The 19,782-nt window shown below is 41.4% G+C and overlaps 1 protein-coding gene across 1 annotated transcript in view; it reads right to left on the bottom strand.

Moving 5' to 3' along the window:
• LOC126251332 (phosphatidylinositol 4,5-bisphosphate 3-kinase catalytic subunit delta isoform) overlaps positions 1-19,782 on the bottom strand; it is a 176,004-nt gene that overhangs the window by 1,355 nt on the left and 154,867 nt on the right. The window lies entirely within an intron of this gene.

Genomic DNA, 19,782 nt, shown 5'->3' with positions numbered 1-19,782 from the left:
CAAACCAACACCGATAATGATAGTTCGGGTATGTATGCCATTACAAGCCAAAGATAGACAGACAGGGAAAGTATATGAGGACACTGAACGGGTAATTCAGTACATAAAGGGAGATGAAAATCTAGTAGCCAAGGAGGACTGGAATGTGCTTGGGGGGGGGGGGGGGAAGTAGAAGAGAGGGTTATGGGAAATATGGGCTTGGTTGCAGAAATGAGAGAGGAGAAAGACTAATTGAGTCCTGCAATAAATGTCAGCTATTAATGGAGAATTAATAGAGAATATCCTGTTCAAGAACCACAGCAAGATGAGGTATACTTGGAAAAGGCCAGAAGATACAGGAAGATTTCAGTTAGGTTACATCATGGTAAGGCAGAGATTCCGACATCAGATACTGGATTGTTAGGTGTACCCAGGAGCGATATAAACTCAGATCACAATTTAGTAATGATGAAGAATACACTGAAGTTTAAGAGAATAGTTAGGAAGAATCAAATATCAAAGAAGTACTATGGAATGAGGAGATACGCTTGAAGTTCACTGAGGCTATAGATACTGCAATAAGCAATAGCTCAGTAGGCAGTTCAGTTGAAAAAGAATGGACATCTCTAAAAAGGGCAATTACAGAAGTTGGAAAGAAGAATATCGGTACAAAGAAGGTAACTGCGATGAAATCATGGGCAACAGAAGAAATTCTTCAGTTGATCAAGGAAAGAAGGAAATACAAAAATGTCCAGGGAAATTCAGAAACATAAGTCACTTAGGAATGAAATAAATATGAATGGTAAAGGCACCAGAGAAGCAATTCTGTCATTGTGGTTAATAATGGAAGCAAGATTAAAGAAAAATCAAGACACGTTTATAGGATTTCTTGACCTGAAAAAAGCATTTGACAATGTAAAATGGTGCAAAGTGTTCGAAATTCTGAGAAAATTGGGGGTATGTTTTACAAAAAGCTGGGAAATATACAATATGTGCAAGAGCCAAGAGGTAACAATAGGAGTGGAAGACCAAGAACAAAGTGCTTGGATTAAAATGGGCGTAAGACAGCAATGCAATCTTTCGTTCCTACTGTTCAATCTATACATTGAAGAAGCAATGATGGAAATAAAAGAAAGGTTCAGGAGTGTATTTAAAACTCAAAGTGAAAGGACATCAATGAAAAAATTCACTGATGATATTGCTAACCTCTGTGAAAATGAAGAAGAATTACAGGATTGCTGAATGGAATGAAGAGCTCAGTGAGTACAGAATATGGATCAAGAGTAAACTGAAGAAAGACAAAAGTAATGAGAAATAGCTGAAATGAGAAAAGCGAGAAACTTAACATCGGGATTGGTGATCAAGAAGTAGATGAAGTGAAGGAATTCTGCTACCTAGGCAGCAAAATAACCTATGACGGACGAATGAAGTAAGGATGACATATAAGGCAGACTAGCACTGGCGAAAAGAGCATTTCAAGCCAAGATAAGTCTACTAATATCAAACAAAGGTCTTCATTTGAGGAAGAAATATCTGAGAATGTATGACTGAAGCACAGCACTGTATGGTAGAGAAACACAGACTGTGTGAAAACTAGAAAAGAAGAGAATTGAAGCATTTGAGATGTGGTGACACAGAAGAATGTTGGAAATTAGGTGGCCTAATAAGGTAAGGAATGAGGTGGTTTTCCGGCGAATCAGTGAGGAAGGGAATATATGGAAAACACTGACAAGAAGAAGGGACTGGAAGACAGGGCATCTGTCAAGACACCACAGAATAACTTCCATGGTACTAAAGGGAGCTGTAGAGGGTAAAAACTGTAGAGAAAGACAGAAATTGGAATACAATCAGTATATAGCTGAGGACACAGGTTGCAAGTGCTACTCTGAGATGAAGTGGTTGGCCCAGGAGAGGCATTTGTGGTGGGCTGCATCAAATCTGTTGGAAGACGAGGGAGGGGGTGGGGGGGGTGGGGGGAACAAGCTCTATCCAACAGCCTTTTTTCTTTTTCTTGTCATCATCTGAACCAGAACAATGTAAGCTGGTTCCCACAACAGAATCAGACATTTTGTCATTTGTGGAAATATGTGATTTACTAGCAATGTACTTTCGTCAGCAAACACAGACTATGGTAGTAAGATTATGTTTTCACTGACTGTGCAAAAGCGATAATCACTTTTATGAGGTTTGAGTAACAGAGTTCCAGGGAATCTGGGCATAAATGTGCCTTTACATATCGACAATGTTAGACACTGTACACAGACTCTCTTATTCATAAGATAATTGTAGAATGTGCAGGACATAATCACAAATTCCAAATTGACTAAACATTTGAGCTCACCCAGGGAGCCAATGTTCAGATGTACTATAAACTGGAAATAACACTGGTGCACTGAGTGCATAGCATGTCACAGTCATCCAGCACATTAGACAGCAGCTGACTTGCAACAGGAACATTTCCGTTGGTAGGACCACTTCAGAATTGAACAGTAATTCCACATCCAAACAGTGAGCACTGCAGCCAATAAACTGCTCTGTACAGCAGATTCTTTCCTGGCCACAGTGCTTTACTGGGTACAAATGTAAGCAGTGCCATTTTCCTAATAAAGCCTGCCAGTACTGCAGAATACTGCATCACTTAATACACGTTTGTAACCAAAAGACAGCATGGATGTACTGAAGTGAAGCTGCTACATTGGAAGTAAACACAGTAGAAGCCTGATTTTACCACAGAGACAATATACATCATCAGATGTCAGGAGACTTTTGTATGACTAATCACTTGGTTTCTTTCCGGACAGACACCAGCGCTTCAGTAATTTCAGTCAACATGGAAATATTGTATATAATAGGTCCACAATATGATGGTCATAAGTTGAAATTAAACAGCAAATTAAGAAACCAATTACGAGTATGTTCAGAATACAAGTAAGTTACAACAAAGTGGTCCCAAACAATCTCATTCTAGTGATCGCACAAAGGCATGGTCTCAATGCATTCAGTATTCTCTGGTTCACTGCACAAGATGCAACTAAGATGGTGGAACAAAATTTTCCTTTCATTGAGTTAGGAAACATAAGCGAAGAATTTAAAGAGTTATTTGATCACAATCTCACGTATATGAAAACTTTCAAAGCCTTGAAACCAGCAGCAACACCTAAGCTCTGCAGGGGATGGCCAGTAGCAATTTTGGTTAAAGTGGTAATCAAGGAGGAATTAGAGTGATATTTCACTTATAAATATAAACAACTATAGAATGCATCAAAAAACCAAATACAGCACTGTGACTGTAAACTCTTTAAAGTTACAGCCAATTCACAGTTCCTAGTAGAGTGTTATTCTATTCCTTAGTCAGAGGAATTACAAGAAAAAATAGCTAGTGAGAACCACTTTTCTAATATTTAGCAGATTTCTATTTGCAATAACCACTGAACATTGAATCACAAAACATCTTGATGACAAACATGCCTTTTAGCCTCACTGATATTTACAACTTCCGTCTGGAATAGTGAGTGTGCCAGTTATTTTCCAAAAACAATTGGAGCAGCTCACAGTGAACATTCCTTGCCATATGAAGTACTTATTCAATTACATTTTCACAGGAACATCAAAAGCAGAACACTGAAAGGACTTGCATGCAGTATTCAGCTGACTGAAGTGTGACATAGTGAAATGGAACCTGCAACATTAGAAGTCTTTTGAAGAAGAAGAAGAAGAAGAAGAAGAAGAAGAAGAAGAGTACTTGGGTTACACTTTTAGAGGAATGGACATGAAACCCACAGAAAAGCACATAGCTGAAAGCAATATACTGCTGTGTTGGGAGGCCGTAACAGAACTAATGGCTTTTTTGGGTAAAATAAATTATGACGACAAATTTATTCCAAAAACTGCTACATAATACATCCCTTAAACTTGGTACACCACAATGGAGTTGCATTTGTATGGTGAGAGATACGAGAAAAGCATTTGAATCATTTACAGAAAACTAAGATTAGGACATTATGTTCCACTTATACACCAGGACATTAGCAGCAGAGAAGTATGCCCTTCAGTACACTCTTAGAGCAGTGATGGCACACAGAAACAGAGACCGATCTGAACAACCAATCTCATGTACATCTAACACATTACTGACAGTTCAAAGTAATTATTTTCAAACTGTAAAGGAGGATTCAGCTATAATTTTGCCTAAACAATTTCACATCTATTTATACAGCACAAGATTCAATTTAGCCAATGACCACAAATGCCAATGCATTACCAGCACTGTTACACAGAAGCTACCTGGAATTGACAAGAACAAAGACACTGGCCAGAAAACACACCTATTGATCAAATCTCACTGATAATATTGAGACAACACTCCATCACCGTCAAAAGTGCAATGAGCAGCAACAGCAGGCCCCACATGTCCCATTCTTATGTTGGCCAACTATGCAATCATATCTACATGGATTTTGATAGGCCTTTCAAGAAGTCTATGTGGTTAATGATGGTAGTACAGCCAATTTCCTGTACATAGTTCCAATGTCATACACCACTACAAAGAACACTGTGAGGGCAACAGAAGATTGATCACAATTTACAAAAACAATATAGCAATTTCTGTAATAGAAGTGACTCTCAGTTGTCACTTCAACACATTTCCACCTACATAGCAACAGTGAGGTGGAGAGGATAGTTTGCACATTTAAACATCAAATGACAAAAGCAATGAGAGGGGCCTCTGCAGAGGCAGCCCTAACATAATTCTTAGCATTTACAGGATGACACTCATCAACGGGAAAAGCCCTGCAGACATTTTTCTTGGCTGCTGGCCGCAAACATTGCTCCAACACTACTCCACTTCGAAGCAAGACAACCATGCGCATCATATTCATGCATTTCTAGCCCAGCTTAAGAGTGTAGGCCTTGGACACCTGCTATTGTGGCAGCCTCCTAGTCCATCTCACGTAAAAAGACTCACCAGGCAGGGTATGCAACAGCATACCAATTGTAGCCACACGAGGTGTGATTGGAAAGTTTTAAGAACAGATCCGCTACTGCTTACTGGTTTGGCGAGCAGGTACATGGAGGGTGGGGAGTGAGTCATTGCCTTGTCCTTGAACGCCATCCGACAGGAAACTGCATTTCCTTTATTCAATTTGTTGTGTCAGCTGGCTGAGTGTGGGTCTGTTAGGGCTTGTTGCTGGAGTCAGTCTGTGGGAAAATGACTTTTTGCGAAATTTTGTTTTAAAACTAGAAAATCAGCTTCTGAGACTTATGAACTACTAAAAACAGCTTTTGGAGGTAATTGTATGAGCCAGTCAAATGTTTTTGTCTGGTTCAACAGATTTAAAAATGGCTGCGAATCATCTGAAAATGAACCACAGTCTGGCCGTCCTTCCACCTCAAAAACAAATGAAAATGTTGTGAAAGTTCGCGACTTAGTGTGCTATGATCGTAGGCTTACAATTAGGGATATTGTTGATTAACTTAATTTAAGTTTCTATGCAGTTCAGTCAATTTTAACTGAAGATCTGAACATGCATCGAGTGTCCACAAAATTCATTCCAAAAGTGTTGTCAAGAGACCAGAGACAATACCAACTTGAAGTGTACCAAGAACTGATTAATCTTACTAAAAATGATCCAGATTTGTTAAATATGGTAATTACAGGTGACAAATCATGGATATATGGATATGACCCTGAAACCAAAGTGCAGTCTTCGCAGTGGAAGACTCCAGGTTTACCCCGACCAAAAAAAGCACGCAAAGTCGGTCGAAGATGAAGACAATGTTGGTGATTTTTTTTTTATTCTACCAGTATTGTTCATCATGAATTTACCCCTGGAGGACAGAAAATTAACCAGGTATACTACAAATGTGGCCTTGAGCATTTGCGTGGAAAGGTGCAGAAGAAAAGGCCTGCTTTGTGGAAAGACAGGTGTTGATTGCTACACCATGACAATGCTCCAGCTTATCTTGCCTTCTCCATCATTGAATTTTTGACCAAATTCAAAATTCCTGTGCTTTCACAACCACCACATTCCCCTGATTTGGCCCCAATGGACTTCTTCATGTTTCCTAAAATGAAAGGGAAGTGATTTGACTCGATTGAAGACATCCAGGCAAATACGGAGAGCATCCTTAACACACTTCAAGGAAAAAAAATTTCCAGGAAAGTTTCCAAAGTGGAAACACCATTGGAGTCAGTGTGTTCAGTCAGAAGGGGACAATTTTGAAGGTTTTGAATGAGATGCATCACAGTAGCATGTAAGTACCACCAATGTACAATTACAAGCCCATTCTTAAAACTTTCCAATCACACCTCGTAGGAGCCTCCGCCACTCCATCTGTCGTCGCAGATCTAGCAGGGGCAACACATTTCAACCACTGAACTACCTGCTCCAACCAGGAGTAGCTACTGACACATTAACAAATGCCACCTCCCCTCACTAGATCACAGCACATCATAGACTAGTCCTCGACTGGGAGACACTGGCCAATGATGCTTCAAGGGTCCCTTGAGCAGGCAGATACCACACACAATGTAACTCCATCTTCACAGCCTCTGCAGGACTTCAAGATAACCAATCTGTCTTCCCCAGTCCTGCCCTCCCCCACCCCCCCTCTCCCCTAAAACTAGAAGGCACCGTCTAGGTCACTTCCAACCTTAAACACTGAGCTACATAGTGACATCGATATATCACAGCTGTGGGCAATTTCTCACCAGATGACAACACATCACTGATCAAAACAGGATAGATAACACACATACAGTGGACATCTCTTGAGCCATCATGCAACAGTTAAGAGCTACAGTCAGAGCCTGAGCATGTTACATGGTGTCCATTGCTCATCCCAATGCTTACTCAAGCTATCCACCCGATTGCCCTGTGGACAATGATCCCTGCACAACCTGGACATTTTTATGTATGTTAATCGGATTGACTGTGACCATGCTATGATTTGTTATGAACTGGTTTACAGACTGCCATTTTTGGCTTTGTAATTGTATTTTACATGCTGATGTATGTATTCATGCCTTTGGTGACATCTGTTTGTTTCAAATAACTCGCTGCCTAGGGCAACTGTTTCATTTTAAACACCTCACTGCTGGGAATTGATGCAATTAAAATATGGTATGCTGTTACCTTCATCTAACTTTTTCAGTTTCCTCTCCAAATTTTGCATAAGGTAGTTTCAGAAAGATAGCAAAGCATACTGTGTGTATTATTCTTCATACACACAATGTTTCATTGGATGAAAAGTTACAGCAATGATTGGAAAGACCCATGCAAAGAAATGACAATCTTCATCTGCTGCATCACCTATCTTTGTTGGCACTTTGGGACAAAAAATCTACTTACCAGCATCCATGCATACAATAATGTGAATTCGTTCAAACATATAAAATGAAATAAAATATTTTTAAAAGACAGAAAAAATGACACTGCACAGCAAATATAATTTACAAGTTTTCAATGATCGTGTGTGTGTGTGTGTGTGTGTGTGTGTGTGTGTGTTATATATATATACTGCTGGGAACTGATGCAATTAAAATATGGTATGCTGTTACCTTCATCTAACTTTTTCAGTTTCCTCTCCAAATTTTGCATAAGGTAGTTTCATATATATATATATATATATATATATATATATATATATATATATTCCTTAAATAGAAATGAAATTTTGCATAAGGTAGTTTCATATATATATATATATATATATATATGAAACTACCTTATGCAAAATTTGGAGAGGAAACTGAAAAAGTTAGATGAAGGTAACACCATACCATATTTTAATTGCATCAATTCCCAGCAGTATATATATATATATATATATATATATATATATATATATATATTCAGAAGACCGGATGGAACCCTAGAAACCAATACCAAAAACAATTGTGACATTCTGGCAAAGTACTTTGAAAAACTGCTCAACACGGACCCCCCCATGGAAGAAATAATGACAGAAACGAGCACATACAATCCAGATAGTGAACCTCCAACTCTAGAAGAAGTTAAAGGAATAATAAAGTCACTCAAGAATCGTAGAGCACCAGGAGAAGATGGCATCATCGCGGAAATCTGGAAGTTACAAGACCCAGAACTCACCAAAGACATCCACAGGATCTTGGAAGACATCTGGAAGACCATGAAAATTCCTGACGACTGGAAAACTGCCCTGATACACCCACTACACAAAAAAGGTGACAAGACTAACCCGAACAATTACAGAGGAATATCCCTATTACCGGTCACATACAAGATCCTCTCTAAAGCTTTACTGAACAGACTAGAATGCCAAACCGACCACTTGATTGGGGAATACCAAGCAGGCTTCCGTAAAGGGCGGTCTTGTGCGGAACAAATTTGGAACCTGAAAATGATTTTACAACACAAACAGAACCTGATCATTACCTTTGTTGACTTCAAAAAGGCGTACGACTCTATCGACCGGAAAACTCTCTTCAAAATTCTAGCAGAATACAAAGTAGACAACAAAACACGGGCTATCATAGAGCAAACTTTAACCAACATGACCTCCAAAGTAAAGTTCTGTGGGGAACTATCAGAGCCCTTTGAAATTCGCACAGGTGTCCGACAAGGCGATGGCCTCTCACCTCTCCTTTTCAATCTGGTGTTAGATAAGGTCATAAAAGAATGGGAAACATCACAACAGGGGATAACCTTAGGAAACCTACAGATTAAATGCCTGGCTTTTGCAGACGATTTGGCGATTGTCACGAAAGGTATAAAGGAAACAAAAGACGCTATTGAAAAACTGCACGAAATCGCTGCCAAAACTGGACTACAGATCTCTTACGAAAAGACACAGTTTATGAGCACAAAGAAACTCTCATCTCTGAACACAAAGTATGGCACGATTTACAAAACGGCAAACTTCAAATACCTCGGTGAAACACTACAAATGAGTGGACATAACAGAGACTCAAACGAAGAGAGAAAGACTAAACTGGACAAGGCATACAAAGTAGTGTGGAATCATTACAACAAGAAGTCTATCTCACAAAAAGCCAAATTACGCTATTACGACACGGTGGTGCTCCCAGAGGCACTATATGCAGCAGAGACCACACTAATCCTAGGGCATACACGTATCAGACAATTAGAAAAAGTAGAACGGAAAATACTTAGGAAAATATTTGGCGCAACTAACAACAATGGAATATGGATCAAGAAACCTACAAAGGAACTGTACAAACATACGGAGACAATCACAGAAAAGATTAGAAAACGCAGACTACAATTCTATGGACACCTATACAGAATGCCATCACACAGGCTGACCAAACAGATCTTTGACTGGGTAACCACTAGAAACAACAAATGGGTGGCAGAGGTAGAAAACGACCTGAACCAGCTCAACATAACAGCAGACACAATAAACGACAGAATAAAGTTCAGAAACATCATTAAGAAAAGTAAACTACATGAGATACAATGCGACAAACGAACAGGCATAAAATGGACCGAAGAACGCAAGCAAGATCACAGCCAGAAGATGAAAGAAATATGGGCGACCAAAAAGGCAATCAAGATGAAGCCGAAGACACAAAGCCGACAAGAAGCATGGACAGAGGACCGGAAACAGAAACACAGCGAGCGAATGAGGGAAGTTTGGGCAGCAAGGAAGGCAGCAAAAGGAACTGGCCATGTAGTTTAGTCCAAATGCGCTCTTTAAGGGCAAAACACCAATAATATATATATATATATATATATATATATATATATATATATATATCACACACGTGATCATTGAAAACTTGTAAATTAGTAAGCCAGTCTCAGGAGATGGCAGAAGATCTTAAACAAGTATCACATTTTATGTTGGTAAATAGAAAGCAGAATAAGAGTGACCTTTTTGCAAAGATAGCTATCCTTCTTTGACTCATTAATGTACAACATTGTAACGATCTCATTTTTAAGATAGTATGAAATAAATACAGCAAGACACAAATGGTTGAGCTCATTCTATCTATTGTTCATTCATCCATTCATTCATTCACTAGGCTCCATAAAGCAGATGCTTCATGAATGTAAAACACATCAATACATACACCGACAAAAATTAGCAACAGTTAGAAATAACCGTCACTAAACTGCTACGAACTATTTGTGCTTACTCAAGCTACATTTAATATAGTAAGCTCTTTTTTTAAAAAAGCTGCTGCTTCCTTAATTATCTCAAATTGTTTATGTTTATTGCCTGCTTTAATTTCTACATGACTACAATGAAATTTATCAGACAACAATAGTCATTTACATTTGTGAAAATACAGACAGCTATTTCCTGTAAGAGATATTACTAATTTTAGTTTGGAGATGGAGTTGTTCTTACATCAAGGACAATTCAGAGGACATTTTGGTGAAAGACCAGTGGAAGAGATGCCTGTATTGTACGCACGTTGCCTCATCCATAACACTAAGATGTGCTGTAAACCAACTAAAAATAAAAGTAACATCTGCAAAAACCTCTACAAAAAATTCTATGAGTGCACAAAAATAAACTAGACAGCACTGACTGTGAGTATTCCTATGGAATCCAAAATATTTTATTAGATATGGCAGTTTGACTATCATATCTGTGCAGTCCTAAAGCATCAACTGCACACTAACCAGTGTGCACCGTGGAACAGCATCAAGAAGGTGCTGACCCACATGCCAATGGAAAGAGCGGGCAGCACCACTCCTCCAGGAAGACAGAGTACAATCCCACCTGTCAACACTGATTTAACTAGCTGCCCATCGCTGGTCACCACAGTTCAGTCGCAGACTTTGAGAGCATCAGTACTGAGTAAGCCATTACTTAGCCTGTGTACTAGATTGTCAATGTAATTGCATGTAGAAAGCCCATGAAACACAGGAAGTATTACTTCTTCCTTAAATAGAAATGAAGTTTTTAATTAATTTGAAAATGTTTTGTACAGAAGATTTTGGATTCCTGCTATCAACCATCACAATTTCTCTCCTTCCTTATTTGTGTCCATGCTGAATCCCACAGTAGCTGACACAACATCTGGCAATGAGGATTCCAGAACCAGCACTGCCTTCGCTCTATGCCGCTCTGTCACTAATTTCTCTCTTTTCGTTCAGAGGCGCGTTACTACTAATGGTGTTCTTTATTGCAGACAAGCTGCAATGCTTTCACTATCTGTGTATAATTACTTTGTTGTGGAACTCCTCTCATAAAATGGCCTCTACCTGCCTCCTACACCACCTGTGCCTATGCCTCCGGTTGCTGCTGGCTTTGATCTAATGTAGTTTATTCAGTTTCAGAAACACCAAATATCGCAGTTTATGACAGCAGTTCAGCAGTCATTAATGCAGAAGCTATTGCTACATCAACTCTGCCACAACAGCTGGCCACATCTACGGCACCGCCGCTGCGTATTCCACCGTTCTGAGCTTTCAATGACGAGCACAAGGAGAGGAACAAGTACTATGTTCAGTTTGGCACTCATTGCATTACACATCAGAAGCAAGGTACTGTGAAACCTTCTCATTTCTTATCAATGGCTGGCACAGCAGTTTACTGTCTCACCAGCAGGCTGGAGTTGCTAGTTTTTGAAGATTTAGTTTCCGCCCTCACTAAAGATTATAAGGATCGGGTACAATTTGCTGCAGCTCATTACAAATTCTTTCAACTGTGGAAATGCCATTCTCAATGGAGAGAAGTCTTCTGAAGTAAGAGTGATTTCAGGTGTGCCGCAGGGGAGTGTCATAGGACCATTGCTATTCACATTATACATAAATGACCTTGTGGATAACATCGGAAGTTCACTGAGGCTTTATGCGGATGATGCTGTGTTATATCGAGAGGTTGTAACAATGGAAAATTGTACGGAAATGCAGGGGGATCTGCAATGAATTGACACATGGTGCAGGGAATGGCAATCAAATCTCAATGTAGACAAGTGTAATGTGCTGCCAATACACAGAAAGAAAGATTCTTTATCATTTAGCTACAATATAGCAGGTCAGCAACTGGAAGCAGTTAATTCTGTGAATTATCTGGGAGTAGGTATTAGGAGTGATTTAAAACGAAATGATCATATAAAGTTGATTGTCGGTAAAGCGGATGCCAGACTGAGATTCAGTGGAAGAATCCTAAGGAAATGCAATCCGAAAACAAAGGAAGTAGGTTACAGTACACTTGTTCGCCCACTGCTTGAATATTGCTCACCAGTGTGGGATCCGTACCAGATAGGGTTGATAGAAGAGAGAGAGAAGATCCGATGGAGAGCAGCGTGCTTCGTTACAGGATCATTTAGTAATCGCGAAAGTGTTACGGAGATGATAGATAAACTTCAGTGGAAGATTCTGCAGGAGAGACGCTCAGTAGCTCGGTACAGGCTTTTGTTGAAGTTTTGAGAACATACCTTCACCGAGGAGTCAAGCAGTATATTGCTCCCTCCTACGAATATCTTGCGAAGAGACCATGAGGATAAAATCAGAGAGATTAGAGCCCACACAGAGGCACACCGACAATCTTTCTTTCCACAATACGAGACTGGAATAGAAGGGAGAACCGATAGAGGTACTCAAAGTACCCTCCGTCACACAGTGTCAGGTGGCTTACGGAGTATGGATGTAAATGTAGATGTAGAAAACATTGTTGCTTTCAATGTAGCTGTGGACAGTACTATTGTGACGCGAGGATTCAGGATCCAATTATGTACAATGTATCAGACAGTAGGATTTGTGAACAAATTCTCAAACATTCTGATCCTACTTAAAAAAAAGTGTTAAAAATTATTGAACATCACGATTATTATTACTGTGGAAAATTTCGTAGTAGCTCCCATCTGCATTGGAACACGAAGTGACAAACAGGTACGGCCTTGCGACCGATTGCCACACACAAAAAGGCCACTGCGCCATGGTCACAGTAAAGAAGTGTCAACACGTGTGTCTGCTGTGAAATCATCTCGCTGCTGCTTTTCCAAATATAACTGACAAAACTGCCCTTTGTGGAATGCAGCTTGGTTTGCTTGTGTGAAGCCAGGTCATTTACAGTCTGTGTGCTAGCAAAAGAAAAGGAGCTACACCCACTTCTGTTTTCGTAAGCGTGGAGCACCTTCTCATTCAGTGAATGTAGTTTTCCCTAAACTGGCTACGGGTACTAGCAATGACTGAATTCAGGATGTGCCTTCATCCCACCCAAGTGTTGTGCAACGACAGTCAAACTGTTTGTGAACTTAGTCGTTGCCAGACACTGTGTGTGAATTAAGTTTGACATTGGTGCTTCCATTACATTGCCTAATCATGCCACTTACGAGCAGTTGGTCTTGCCACAGTTGTCAAAATCTTGCATGTAACTTACTACGTATAAAGTGTCAGAACATTCCAGTGCTTGGTACATAGTTTACCTGCCACATTCCAGTCTCACACCAGAATCGTGACATTTATAATTTTGCGTTTGCAAGACTGTGAAAATATTTTTGGGTTAGATTCATTTGATTTGTTTCATCTTCTTATTCAAGACAATGCATTTTCTGTTTATGCTTTCAACCCAAAAGACAGTGTTACTCAGTTGATTGAGGAGTTTCCTACTTTATTTTCTGAAATAATTGGCAGAGCAAATAATTTTGCGGCATACATAACAGTGAAGGAAAATGTGCAACCTAAGTTTTTTTGGGTGTGTCCCGTCCCTCTTGCAGTTAGAGACAGAGTTGCAATTGGATTTAAAGAATTGCAAGACAATCATGTTATTGCTCCTATCCAGGCTAGTCAATGGGCTTCTCCCTTAATATCTTACCAAAGCCTTCTGGATGACTTCCTCTTTGTGTTGACTTTAAATCCATTGTGAATCCACAAACACCAACTGATACTTATCCATTGCCTCACCCTGAGGAATTAATGGACAGGGTTGGTGCAGGCCATTGTCTTTCAAAACTTGACTTATGCAATCCATATTTGCAAATTCCGGTAGATGAAGAGTCTCAGAAAGTGCAAAGCTTTGTGGTGTCAGGACGTACAGAGGAGGAACATATCAGTAACCTTCGTATGCTTTTTCAAGTACGAGGGCAGTTCAATAAGTAATGCAACACATTTTTTTCTGAAACAGGGATTGTTTTATTCAGAATTGAAATACACCAGGTTATTCCCCAATCTTTTAGCTACACAACACTATTTTTCAACGTAATCTCCATTCAATGCTACGGCCTTACGCCACCTTGAAATGAGGGCCTGTATGCCTGCACGGTACCATTCCACTGGTCGATGTCGGAGCCAACGTTGTACTGCATCAATAACTTCTTCATCATCCGCGTAGTACCTCCCACGGATTGCGTCCTTCATTGGGCCAAACATATGGAAATCCGACGGTGCGAGATCGGGGCTGTAGGGTGCATGAGGAAGAATAGTCCACTGAAGTTTTGTGAGCTCCTCTCGGGTGCGAAGACTTGTGTGAGGTCTTGCGTTGTCATGAAGAAGAAGTTCGTTCTGATTTTTGTGCCTACGAACACGCTGAAGTCGTTTCTTCAATTTCTGAAGAGTAGCACAATACACTTCAGAGTTGATCGTTTGACCATGGGGAAGGACATCGAACAGAATAACCCCTTCAGCGTCCCAGAAGACTGTAACCATGACTTTACCAGCTGAGGGTATGGCTTTAAACTTTTTCTTGGTAGGGGAGTGGGTGTGGCGCCACTCCATTGATTGCCGTTTTGTTTCAGGTTCGAAGTGATGAACCCATGTTTCACCGCCTGTAACAATCTTTGACAAGAAATTGTCACCCTCAGCCACATGACAAGCAAGCAATTCTGCACAGATGGTTCTCCTTTGCTCTTTATGGTGTTCGGTTAGACAACGAGGGACCCAGCGGGAACAAACCTTTGAATATCCCAACTGGTGAACAATTGTAACAGCACTACCAACAGAGATGTCAAGTTGAGCACTGAGTTGTTTGATGGTGATCCGTCGATCATCTCGAACGAGTGTGTTCGCACGCTCCGCCATTGCAGGAGTCACAGCTGTGCACGGCCGGCCTGCACACGGGAGATCAGACAGTCTTGCTTGACCTTGCGGCGATGATGACACACGCTTTGCCCAACGACTCACCGTGCTTTTGTCCACTGCCAGATCACCGTAGACATTCTGCAAGCACCTATGAATATCTGAGATGCCCTGGTTTTCCGCCAAAAGAAACTCGATCACTGCCCGTTGTTTGCAACGCACATCCGTTACAGACGCCATTTTAACAGCTCCGCACAGTGCTGCCACCTGTCGGAAGTCAATGAAACTATACGAGACGAAGCGGGAATGTTTGAAAATATTCCACAAGAAATTTCCGGTTTTTTCAACCAAAATTGGCCGAGAAAAAAAATGTGTTGCATTACTTATTGAACTGCCCTCGTACTTTCATTTGCAGGTTTGAAGTGTTGCCTGGACAAATGTGCCTTTTTTCAGTCAAATTCAGTACTAAGGCCATGTTCTTAATAACCAGGGTATTCATTGCCTCCAATCTCATTTGCTGGCCATCCAGGACCTGCCCGCTAGGCAAAATGTAACAGAATTGCAGCCAGTTCTGGGGGAGTTGACATATTTTATTCAATTTTATACCCAGATCATGGCTCCATTGCCTCATTTGCACTGGGAGAATGTGCCTTTTGTTTGGACCAAAGAGTGTCAGGATGCATTCCAGAAGCTAAAAAATGCCTTCTTGAGTGACAGATGCCTCGTCCATTTTGATCCCGTTAAGCTTATGGTTGTGACAGTGGATACTTCTTCACGTGAAATCAGAGCTATGCTCTTGCACAGATTTGGTTCGTAGGGCAGTCCGTTTGCTTTCACTTCAAAGTTATTGACCAAGACTCAATGTAACTACTTCCAAATCAAAAAGGAAGTGCTCACAATTATCTATGACATGAAAAAGTTACACAGTTATCTGTCTGGTTGGAAGTTTTACCTAGTGACAAACCATAAGCCACTTCAATCTTTGTTTCGTGTGTCCAAACCTGTTCCACCACGCACAGCTCAGAAATTGCAATGTTGGGCTTTGTCACAGTACCGGCTCACGTTGAAGCATACAAGTGCCTGATGCCTTTTCTCGCCTTCCTGGTGGTCCCAATTCTAAATCTGATGCAACTGCCACATCTTGTTGCCAGTTTGATGAGGAGGACACCAAACTTCTGCAGACTTTTGCACTGAACGAGCTACAGAAGCAGACCCTGATTTGAACCTTTCGTTGCACTGCATCCATACTGCCTGGCCTCATTCAGTGAAAAACATTCAGAATTCTTCTGAGCACCGGTGTTTTGCTTGTTGGCATAGATTCCCCATCCAACGTGATGTGATTTCATTGCAAAATGCCCCTGGACAATCACATGTGCTTATTCCAAATATCTTGCAAGAAGATGTGTTGCAATCACTCCACCAAGGACATGGGGGAATTGTATGCACAAAACAGTTAGCATGTCAGCATTGTGCTTGGCCAGTCATGAACACCCACACCGAACAGACCATGTCACAGTGTTACACTTGTGCTCTGAATCTGTCAGTCCTACCACAAACGTTTTCAGCTTGGCCTAAGTCTCAATCGCCCTGGCAATGAGTGCATGTTGTTTTTGTTGGTCCCTTCTGGAACGCTCGGCTTATCGCTGTAGACTCTTTTAGCAAATATCCATTTGCAGTGCACATGAACTCGACTACATTGCATAGTACCATTCACACACTGTCACCTTACCAGTGCTCCATTTCATCCTCAGTAGAATGGAGAAGCTAAGTGATTTGTACGTATGATCTTCAAACAGATGAACAAATTATGTGCCTCCCACTCATGGGAGCAAATCCTGCTGCTCTTCCTCACAACATAACACTCCCAGCTCCATGACAGTCCACCACCAAAGGAGCTTCTACATGGTCGGCACCAGAGCATGCTGCTCCAGTTTATGCACCCACCACAGAGCACGGCACCTCCTGCACTCTGCAAGTATCACTTTGCATCTAACGATTTTGTTTTTCCAGAGTTTTTGGTCACACCAGGTGATGGGAGAGAGGAACGATTCTTCAAAATTTGGGTGCTTGCATGTATTTAACTCAAGTTCCTGTTGGGTTGCTGCACCGCCATCAGAACCCGATTGGTGCTTGTCAATTGTAAGATTATTCCGCAGATTTTCTGTCCCAGATTAGCATTCTACAGGGATCTTGCGGCCAGAGCAGCCACCCCGAGTTCCTGTTCGGCATCACATGCAGAATCGATGGAGCTGGACCCATCGTCTTCACCGCTGCAGAAACTCAATTTCCCAGACAGTGACATCGCCACTCTCTCCATTTTCTGTGGGACCAGCTCAGGAAGAAGGTGGGCACCCTTTCAGCGGTCTTCTGACTAATATTCCCTCCAAACACAGGATGGATGTCAGGGTACGGTCGGGGACCAGCATCAGTCCCAGTTGCATCTCCTGGCCCTTCACGCCACCCAGCTTCCTGTCGCCCCCCCAATGGTGTGGCGGGGTTATGGGGAGTAATGTGCAGTCCTGAAGCATTGACTGCTTTAGGGGCACTGCAGCACTGGAAACCGGCATCAAGAAGGCGCTAACCCGCGCACCAGTGGAAAGAGCAGGCAGCGCCACATCTCCAGGAAGACAAGAGTACAGCACTCCCTGTCAATGCTGATTTAACCAGCCAACCATCACTGGTCATCCCAGTTTGGTCGCAGACTCCAAGAGCATCAGTGCTGAGTAATAGGAAGATGTTGCTTAGCCTGTGTTCTGCAAGTAGTAATCGATTGTTAACGTAATTGCATAGGAAGTTAAGTATTGTCTCTCCCTTAACAAAAATAAAGTTTCCCATTAATATGAAAGTGTTTTGTACAGAAGATTTTGGATTCCTGCCACTGACCAACACAACTTCTCTCCTTCTGTGTCTCGTGAACGTGCTGACTCCCACAGTAGTCCAAACAACAATATCTTGTACCTACAGGGTGATCTGTTTGAGATGTCAGAAATATAAAGTAGCATATACAAGAAACAATGCAACTTTATTGCTTTTTAAAAGTACACACTTGTTTAGAGAGTCTGGAGTTTGTGTCAAGTCTGTGTCACAGCACTTTAGTGCTCAAGATATTTGCCACTTTGAATGCGGCTCATATCATACCACACATCCACATTGCGCCATGTGAAGCGCAGGTTTCCTGGGTTGATGTGCTGGAAGTTCACTGTAATCTGCTTCTGTGGGTTGGCTAGATGCTGTGGTCTTTGTGCTCGCGCTGTTTACTTGACGTAGCCCCTCACCTGGGGAAACCTTGTAAGCATTAGCTCAGGGCTCTCAGGCCATGGGATAGGTCCCTCCATGGATGCACCAGCAGTCATTGAATATCTGGTTTAATAATTGTTCACACACTATGAGAGTCATTCTGTTGATAAATAATGGTTTCCCGTAACCCATCTTGCAGTAAGTGGGGGGCCACACACTGCTCGATCATTTCAAGGTAAATGATGGCATGAACAGTCTTCTCTGCAAGAAGAATGGGCCAAAGACTTTCTCATGAGTCACTCCACACCACACATTAACTTTAGAGTGATTGTTTGTATGAGATACGTGATACAGTTATGTGTATTGACTTGGCCACTCACATTAAATGTAAGTTGAGGTCCATAGTTCAGCTGTGTCAGTGCTTGCTTGTGCTGAATACGGTATGCATACATGTTAAGATACCACCTAATAATGCTCTAACATGTTGTGTATGGCGTGTTCAGCAGTAGGGTAACTCTCGTGGGCTCTGTGTCATGGCTTGTCGAGCATCTTCCACCTCGTTTTTATGACACTGCCTTCCGCCTGTGTGAGGCACCTGCAATCCATTTTCCAAGAACACATTGTGCCATTTAACAATGTCTTGATGTGACTGGATGCACCTAACACCGTACTGATGTCTGAAAGCTTGCTGGCTGTTCAGTTGGTTGATTGGTTGGTTTGTGGGAGGGGATCAAACAGCGAGGTCATTGGTCCCGTAGGATTAAGGAGGGATAGGCAAGGAAATCAGACGTGCTCTTTCAAAGGAACAATACCAGTATTTGCCTGAAACAATTCAGGGAAATCACGGGAAACTTAAATCAAGATGGCCAGGCGCAGGTTTGAACCATCGTCCTCCCAAATGCGAGTCCAGTTTGCTAACCACTGTGCCATCTCACTCGGTATATGGTGTTTGCACTGTGAACACCACGCTTTGGCTTTCCTCATGGATCATTGTCAACTCACATCATTTTCAAATATATTACAGAAAAATGCTCAGAGATATATACATTAACTTAATAAATATGTTACGCTTTTCTGACATCTCAATCAGATCACTCTGCACTATACGACTATTCTGTGGAGAGATCCCTTTTGTGTGGGACACCAACAGGCAGTTGAGACATGGTGACAAGCAGCATTTTATCCTACAATCCAGTAGTCAGAAATATGAGGTTTTCTGAGTAGTAATCTGAGAGCTGCACGATTCATATCAGTGAAATATGAGGAACCCTTAAAACCCACATCCTTTCATCTTTCCCTCTCCTTCCCTCTTTCCTGATGAAGCAACCGTTGGTTGCGAAAGCTAGAATTTTGTGTGTATGTTTGTGTTTGCTGTGTGTCTGACGACCTGCCAGCACTTTCATTTGAACAAAGATGATGTGACTTACCAAACGAAAGTGCTGGCAGGTCGATAGACACACAAACAAACACAAACACACACACACAAAATCCAAGCTTTTGCAACAAACTGTTGCCTCATCAGGAAAGAGGGGAAGGAGAGGGAAAGACGAAAGGATGTGGGTTTTAAGGGAGAGGGTAAGGATTCATT

Source organism: Schistocerca nitens, chromosome 4 (assembly GCF_023898315.1).
Source record: "Schistocerca nitens isolate TAMUIC-IGC-003100 chromosome 4, iqSchNite1.1, whole genome shotgun sequence".
Taxonomy (NCBI): Eukaryota; Metazoa; Arthropoda; class Insecta; order Orthoptera; family Acrididae; genus Schistocerca; species Schistocerca nitens.
Note: the sequence above shows the minus strand (reverse complement) of the source record. Positions and strands in the feature narration are given on the sequence as shown.